Raw genomic sequence first — 8,943 nt, 5'->3', positions numbered from 1 at the left:
ATAGATGTTAGAGTCTATAGGTATTATTAGACAATGCTCAAGGTGATTCAAGTTAAGATTCAAGAACAAGTAAGCTGCAGAAAGAAGAGTTCAGAAAATGTCTGGTTCGACTGATCGAAAGACAGGCTCGACCAATCGAGAGTCGTATCTGCAGAATTTTAATTAAGCCCAAACAGCAGTTCAATTCCAAAAAGGATTAGGTTTCATATCTATTTCTCCTAGTATATAAAGGAAACTCTAAACACGTTTTTATGAGGCTTTTCAGAGAAATTAGAGTGCATCTTATCTTGTGCCTCTTTTGTATATAGGGTTTTGTACCCAAAAAGCTCTCTCATATCTTTTACCAGTGTTATTCTTTAAAGAATCTTAAGATCCAGTATTGTAGAAGTTGATGTCTTCTCTAGTCATCAAAGGTGCTGGTGATCTAAACCTTCAAGGGTGGTCTTGGAGTTACAAACAGGAGAGTTTGAGTTTTTTATTACAAGTGTGGGTGCATGTGTTGCAAAGACCTAATAGAGAAGGAGTCTGTGAATTCGAAGCTTGCACGTGATCGTGTCAGTAAGTTTTACACAAATAACAACAAAAGTTGAGTACTACCCCGTTCTTTATTTTTTCCAAAAAAAAAAAAAAAAAAAAAAAAACTTAGATTTACAGACCCTATGTTCTTTTTCTTTTTTTCTTTTTTATTTAGTTTTAAACTCATTTAAGTATCAATCAAATAGTCATAGAGAGAGCATTGCTTCTCCTTCACTATCAACTGCGCAACAACACATGCCACACACGATGCTACCATACACGACACGCTGCCACTAGCATCGTCGCACTAGCACCGATCACCCACACCCCTACTCAATTGCGAATCTGCATAACACCGCCGGCCACCTGTTCTTATACATTAATGTTCTGTCTCTCTCTCTCTCAACTGACTGAGTAAAGTTTTTATTTTCTTTAATGTTAGCAGTTGGCAATACTTGGCATCCACTCATGAGACTCAAGAATTTGAAGATGTTAATACTTGGAATCTGATAGACCCATCGAATGTGATTTAGCTTAGAAACCTTCAATGAAGATGGGACTCACTCGTAAAAGGATCACCCATTGGTTGTTAGAATGAATGAATAGGACTAGGATGAGCAGGTTAGGAAGGTGAAGGCTGCTTAGACAATAGATCTAACAAATTTCACTCTCGTCTATTTAGAAGAAATCCTATCTTGTAATGAGGTTCTGTGAACAAACCAGATTTTTTGAGCACAAAATACCATAGTCCATAATGAAGTCATAATCACAATTATTTTACCAACATCATAACAACAAGAATTCAAAACAGCAAAAGGCAAAGTAAAATTCTTCAAAACATACCACAAATTATATCATATAGAATGCATGTTGCAAGTATAACAAAATATTACAAGAAATACTTACCACGAGATGTAGTTTCTTGGCATGTAGAAGAAGATTTTTGTCCTATTTGTGGCGAACTTGCATTCCAGTACCGCTACAACTTTCTCAAACTAAAAGTGTTCAATGAATAATTAACAAGACAACAAAAATAAGAATTCAAAATAACAAGTATTATTATTTAGTAATAGAAGAGTTACCAATCTGTCTTAATTGCAAAAATGATCTATTATTAATGATATAACTATTATTAATGTGTTTAGAAATGTCCATTCTTAATGATGGAATTATTAATGTGTCTTACAATAAATCATATACTATATATAATAGCAAAAGCTTAGAGAAAGTTAGTTCCTACATTTAAGGAGGTATTGACAAATAGGAAAAAAGACCCCTTAAAATACTGCCACGTATACAACTTTTAAGTAAAATAGCAGCACGTTACAATGTTTCACTATGTTAAAATACTATTTGGGAGCCTTTTGCTATAAAAAGAAACTAACTGCTTAAAACCAAAAAAGAAAAGAAAAGAAAAGAAAGATTGGTACATGGACAAAGGATAGCGAGATGAGGCGTGCTGAAGACTAACACACAGAGAGACCGAGAGCGAAAGCGAGAGATCCCAACAATGGTAACATGTTTCCTTCCATTTTTTTGCAGACCCAAAACCTAGGCAAAACGGTAAACAGAGAAGGCATGGAGTGGGGACTGGGAGAGAGAAAAATCTGAGACTGTAGAAGAAGAATAATAGAGATTGAAAAAGAGATAAATCCCAGAGTAGCCACCACCGTCATGCGGCTGGAACCGTTACAGGTAAAGGTTTTCTTTATTTTATTTTTAAAATTATGCGATAACTATGATTTATGTTTGGGTGTTTGGTAGTATAGGTTCAATTTAGGCATTTGGGTTACATTTGATTTTGATTAAGGTTATTCAATTAGATTTGGTTTATGGTTGGGGTATTTGTGTTGTTCGTTTGGTTTTCGTTAATTTTTCAATCAAGGTAGAAAGCAGGGAGTATTTTTGGTCTCTTTAATTTCTTTACACTTCTCGAATGAGTATTTAGGTTTTTGTTTTTAACTCTCTCTTGGATTCAGCTGTAGATTTCATTTATTATTGATTGATTTCAATTCTGATCTGTGTAATAAAAAATTAATGGGTTTTTCTTTAGCTTTTCTTTTTTTGGGTTTGTAGGTGGAAAAGCAAATCATTGGAATTTCTTTTCTTAATTTTAATTTCTTGGGTTTTGTTTTTTTTACTATTGTTTTCTGGTTAAAATTTTTTTCCCCTGTTTGGTAGATTTTTTTAAGATTTAGTTCCTGTTTCTGTTCTTAATTTTAATTTCTTGGGTTTTGTTTTGTTGATTATTGTTTTTTGGTTAAAATTTTTTTTCCCTGTTTGGTAGATTTTTGTTAAATTTTTAGAAAGTATCAAATGTTATTGCTTTATAATCAATCTTCTGGTCTCTTTTGCAAGTAGTTATGTATTGCTCCTATTCATTTAAGGGGTAATTTAATCACTGATCTTTATCTTAAGCACATATATGGTTTTGATCAAGGGCTAACTCATTTGAAATGTTAGTAGGGAACATTAATACATGCAAGCATCAGGAAGCAGACACTTTTACCAATGCTTCAAGCACTAGCCCCACTTTATGCAGTTGAGATGCTCTTAAGATCATGTGTGTCCAATCTTTCTACTCTCTTTCTAAGTAATATTTTATATTCAATCCTACTTTGGTTATGTTTTTTCTTCTTCTTTTTTTGATTTAATTTTGTGAATTCTTATCTGGGTTCACGTGGCTACCACTTAGAAACTTGATTTTAGTGTAGTTTCTTTGTAGGCATTGATTCGTATGCTTTTAAATTCTAGATATAATTTCGAAATTCATAAGGAATTTTAAATTCCAATTCTTATTGGATTCTATTTGGGATTTATAGGTTTTAATTTGAACCAAGATGGAATCACAATGGACAATGAGATTGTGTATTTGAAATTTTAGGGGAAACTAAGCTATGGGTTTGAATTTTAGAGTTTGGTCTTAGGTTCTGTCCAAACAAAAAAGATTTACACCAGACAACAACAGTGGCTTCCACTACTGCATAAGATTGGTTTAACTATCAATCTAGACTTGCATAACATAACCATTTGGACAAAATAATATTCTTTCTTGAATAATTTGTGCATCATGAATTGTATTCTCTCAATTGTAAAGGATGAAGAAGCCTTTGATTTAATATGTTTGAAAGTTCAAATAGCGTTGAAAACACTATGAACGTTTAGACCCCCAAACAACAAAATACCAATTCAAGCTTTATATCAAACAAAGTACGTGCGGAAAATGATAGCAAGCTTATAATAGAATTGATAATCAATTTAAACCAATTAAAATCACATCCACAACAGAAATTAAATAGTAAAGATAAAGGGAAGAGAGATGCAAACATAAAGACAACACGACGATGTGTTATCGAAGAGGAAACCAAAGCCCTCGGTGTAAAACCTCTCCGCCGCCCTCCAAGCGATCAATAATCTCCTAAAAAAATGTAGTTGGGATACATGAACAACAATAGACCCTCCAAGCCTAATCTACCCAAGTACCTAAGCCCTCCAAGCTTCTTGCTCCAAGGAGGTTACGCCGAACCTTTGTCTTTTCTAGCTTCTTGGATTCCACTACAAACCATAGCATTAACCAATAACCATTGGTCCCTTCCAAACTGCTTCCCTTAGCACCAAAAGACTTTTTCACAAACGTGGGTGTGGTGAGAAAAGGATTTGGTCAAAAACCTCTCAAGGATGTATCAATGGAGAAGAAGAAAGTAGAGGAATTTGAAGAGTCTTTTAGGTGAAAATTGTGGATGAGGCAATCTTGTTTTTCTTTAGGTAAGATTTCTCTCTCTAATTCTCTTTGGAAGCTCTCTACATTTCGTGGGTTTAAGGGGTATTTATACTAGGGTGGATAGGAATGTGAAACGTCAGGTTTTTCAAAATAGAGCTTGTTGGCGGCTTGGCCTCGCGACTTGGCTAAGTCACAAGTTCAAGCAGCAAGCTAACAAAATGGCCAGGCTGGACTTTTTGTCCTGTAGGACTCCAGCTGGCGCGACTGTTCACCTTCTTGCACACTTCACTCGTGTGCTGAATTTGGTGGCTTGCCAGTCACGAGTCACTCGAAAGTCCTAGCTGTGAAGCTCTACTTTCTTGCATTTTCTTGAGCATTTCTTCACACTCTTTCACTCACTACCCTTACATGAATCCCACTCAAATACAAGGTTTCTAAGTACTGAAATACAAGCAAATTGATACAGAATAAAATCAACAAGATGGTTGATTAAATTCAACCTTACAGTGTTGTATTGCTTGCTTCTAAAATGATGGATGGTCATTGACTTGCTATGCATGTTGCCTATGTGGAGTTTTATTTACAATCTCTCTCTCTCTCTCTCTCTCTCTCTCTCTCTCTCTCTTTCTCTCTCTCTCTCAAATCAAATTCTCAATATTTAAGTAGTCAAAAAAATTTATAAAGAAATGTTTGTTGTTGCAGAGTAAACTAGCAAAACATGAAAAGGTTTTCAATTTGGTTTTAGGTGAGTCAATAATTTTGTTTTACTGAAATAATTTGATTATAGTTCTTTTTTGGCTTATTTTTTTTTTCATCATTTAATCATGTCTTCCTCATATATTGTATACTATTTTGTATTAACAATATGAAAACAACACAGTTATATAGAAGCCTCAACACAAGAAAAAAAAAATGCATTTAATCCTATGCAACACTTAAATCAAATGAAACCATGTTGAGTTCAAGCATAAAAGTAAGGTTGTCAATGTAATAGTGTATGAAAATTGAGAAATGTCTTGATTTCATTGGATGAAAGTTAAGTTCAAAACTAAACTATATGGCTACTTTTTCTTTTTTTTTGGGGGTGGGGGGGGGGGGGTGCTTACAAAGTAATATTCCTATAATCATTTGATGATTTTATGGCTATTTATAAAATGATATGATATTTTCTTTTGTTTTTTTTAATTGAGGATTACATGGTTTGGTAGATTGGAGTCACATATATTCCCCAAATATCAGGTGCTTTTTTAGATAGTACGTTACCCTACTATATTTTATGTTTGGTCAATGGGAAATTGTGAAAAAAGCAAAGGAGAAGATTGGGCTTTTGGGGTTTTTAAGGTTATTTGTGAGTCAATCATTTATGCAATTTACACTTCATTTGGCTAGATTTAGTCCTTACTTCTCAAATTTCAGGTACCTTTTTTTCTTTCTCCTTGGTTGGCTGGAAGTTCAAGATGGTAATAGAATAGAATATTTTAATATTGTTAATGTTAATGTCGAATTTGGCATAATTGATGTTATTTTGGGTTAGCATTAGGCGCTATCATTTACCCAGCCAGTTGGCGCAAAACCAACAATATAGATCATTAGATAACTCATGTTGTAATCTTTTCAATATAATTTGTTTTAGTCTTACCAATCTGCCAATCTGAGATTCTAAATTGATTTGTCAAAGGGTTCAAGTGAGGTTTGAAATGCATTGTAAAACAGGTGATGAAGATTAGCTCTTTTTTAGTAGGATTTCTAGATGTTTCTTGCATGTTTATAAAGCTTGCCAAGGTGGTGAAGGAAAATTTTTAATTATTCAAGTAGGAAGTAATTTTTGTTATAAATGGGTGTTAATTTTGAATGGAGTTTCAATGTAAAGAAGACATGTCTGTAGTTGGGTATGATGATAATGACAATGGTGGCGGCAACAATGTTCCCTCATCAAGTAGTTTTGTCATCTTATTATTGAAATTTTTTTACCAAAAGCATTGTTTTTCACCCTAAAAAAAATTGATTTATGTTTTTATTTTTCCTAGCTAGCTTGGATTCCTTATGTTAATACTTACTTACATATCATTCATGTTGGGCTGGTTGGGTTTGGTTTCTGAAATATTGGAGTAATGTAATGTACTATTGGATTGGTTTTGATTAAGGTATTTGGGTTAGAATTCATTTTGTTTGGGTTATTAACCAAATCCAAGTTAGTTTTGGTTGTAATGAAACTGTAAGTGGTATGTCAGTATAGACTTTTTTAATATTAAATAATCACATAAGAACTTTTGCGGTGGAATATAGACTCAAAAAGTCTATGTGCTCAGTGCTCTGTACCTTAAGTGACCAAATATTGATCACCTTAATTTTTACAGAATAATTAAGCATAATCATCACATGAAGCTTTTTGTGTGTGTGTGTGTGTGTGTGTGTGTGTGTGTGTGTTTTGGGTAGTAAAATATATTTTACTGTGAAGGATGCTTTGATGAACGTTTCTTTCATTCTTTTTTTTTTTTTTAAATCTTTTTTATATAGGTTAGGGAAGACTTTTAGACTTGCATTTTCTTTTCTTTTTTTGCAGCTAAAAGTACTTGCCTCTGTGTAGAAAAAAATTTCTGCTAAGGTTTTGGACTTTCTTACTGTCAAGGATACTTTGATGAACGTTTCTTTCATTTTTTTTTTTTTAATCTTTTTTATATAGGTTAGGGAAGAGTTTTAGACTTGCATTTTTTTTTCCCCAGCTAAAGTACTTGCCTCTTTGTAGTAAAAAAATTTCAGCTAAGGTTTTGGACTTTCTTTCTTCAAGCCAGTGAGTTAGGCTGCTTAGATTTGGTGCAAATGTGAGTTGGGTGTTTTGTCATTTGATGAATTGCCTTGAACGTGTTTGATTATTGTTGTCAATCAGACTCACATTAGAGTTGTGAATGAGATTTACACTACTTTGAATCAAAAGAACAAAAAGCCCTCTCTCAAAAGTATTTTTGAAGTACAGAGAATGCGAAGAAGAAATTTGCACTTGACCATAAATTAGGATTTAATAATGGAGTACTTCAAAGAATTATGTAGACTATTTAATCTATCCTTTGGAATTGTTTTCCCAGTTTCAAGCTTCTTCTTTTTTCTTCTTACTTGAGTAAACAATATTGAACTTCTTCTTTTCTTTGTTTGCAGCTTCATCTTGATGCCAAACTCAGTATTTACTGTCAAAATCAAAGTTTGAGAAGGAATTTGTAGCTTGAAAGTGGATGGACTTATTTCATCTTTGATTACTATGTTTTTAGTTATTTTAATTTTTTGACTAAGTCAATATAGAGTATTTAATTGTATTGTGGCTGTTTGGATCAGTTATATATTTGCTTGAATGCATCAAAATTTTCCTTATAATATCTATTGAATTTTACATAAAAATTTGTATCATGACTATAATGTAGTGAAGTCAAATATGGTTCACCAGTATTTTCGTATTTTCAAGGTAAATTTTAAAGCAGTAAAGCACAATCTTGATATAGAAGTTTGATAATCTTATACAAGTTGTTTTGGTATTGCATGTCATATTATATAGGCTATTGTTTTCTTCTCATCATCTATTGAGTATTTTTTTTTTTTTTTTGAGAAAATCTTTTGAGTAGTTGAATGCATGCTTAGGTGCTTAATGGAACACTATGGTGTAATTTTTGTAATTTTTAATCTTTAAATGTCATCCAAACTTATTCTCCAAAAAAAAAAAAAAAAATTCAAGGGTTAATAAATTATGACAGTATTATACCCTCCTTATCAAGGGTTAATAAATTAATAAGTCTTAAACTATCGAAATCTTGCAAATGTCCACAAAGCAATTGGTTTTACGGAAGATATGCTCAATTTTTTTGTTGGGAAAGGTCATTAAAAGATATTCCTTCAACATATATACTTGATTATGTGTGACTTTAAATGAAGCTAAGCATTGTTGGCCACATAAATTTAATAGCATAACAAATTATAAATGCAACATATATACTTGAATGCATGCGGTGGAAGCATGAGAACTAAGATTATATTGAATGTAAAGTTTATTAATACATAAAATAATCTCGCGCATTGTGCGGGTTAAAAGTTAGTATTATTAATTACAGAACTACTATTGTGTCTAGATATACCTATTATTAATGATTGGATCATTAGTGAGTCATGCAATATAGTATAATTAATAATTTTAATGATGGAAATATTATTGTGCCTATAAATAATGTTAAATAATGAAAGGGAAAATTTAACGGATGCGCATTGGTTTGTGAAATATTTTTAGAAATTTTTTATGAAAAAGGAAAAAAAATAATTAATTTTTTAATAACTTTTTATATTCTAATAAACTAGTATTACAATTTTCCTAAAATTGTTTATTAACAAATGTCTTAAAAACTCATAATGAAATTATTTATGTGTTAATAAATATTATTAATGATAAAACTGTTAGTGTGTCTAGAAATCTGTTAGTAATGATTGAATTTTAAATGTCTTGTCGTGAGTATTAGTATAGTTGAACTATTAATGAGTAAATCTAGCTCTAAGGAGAGACAACATTTACTTTACCATTATTATCTCCTATTTTTTCTCTCTCAAAATACATGTCCAATTTCATTTTGATATTCCAAATCAACTCGATTCAATTTCATATTTCTTGTGTGGTTGGCCACCATGGTGGTGCCTCGGGGCCCTGTTGGAAGATAATCAGCCAAAGTTAAACA

The 8,943-nt window shown here is 32.1% G+C and overlaps 1 long non-coding RNA gene across 2 annotated transcripts; it reads left to right on the top strand.

Annotated features, from left to right (window-relative positions):
• Window positions 1-1,931: 1,931 nt before the first annotated feature.
• Window positions 1,932-7,548, top strand: LOC136062259 (uncharacterized). 2 transcript variants are annotated; one of them, XR_010624060.1, is made up of 3 exons: window positions 1,932-2,211; window positions 2,983-3,079; window positions 7,391-7,548. It is a non-coding gene; the product is annotated as an uncharacterized LOC136062259 (long non-coding RNA). The 2 variants fall into 2 exon arrangements; XR_010624061.1 differs by having other exon boundaries at window positions 2,983-3,109.
• Window positions 7,549-8,943: the final 1,395 nt, after the last annotated feature.

The sequence above is a fragment of the Quercus suber genome, unplaced genomic scaffold (genome assembly GCF_002906115.3).
Source record: "Quercus suber isolate HL8 unplaced genomic scaffold, Cork oak 2.0 scaffold_396, whole genome shotgun sequence".
In the NCBI taxonomy this organism is placed as follows: domain Eukaryota; kingdom Viridiplantae; phylum Streptophyta; class Magnoliopsida; order Fagales; family Fagaceae; genus Quercus; species Quercus suber.
This window is presented reverse-complemented; position numbering and strand designations above follow the sequence as displayed.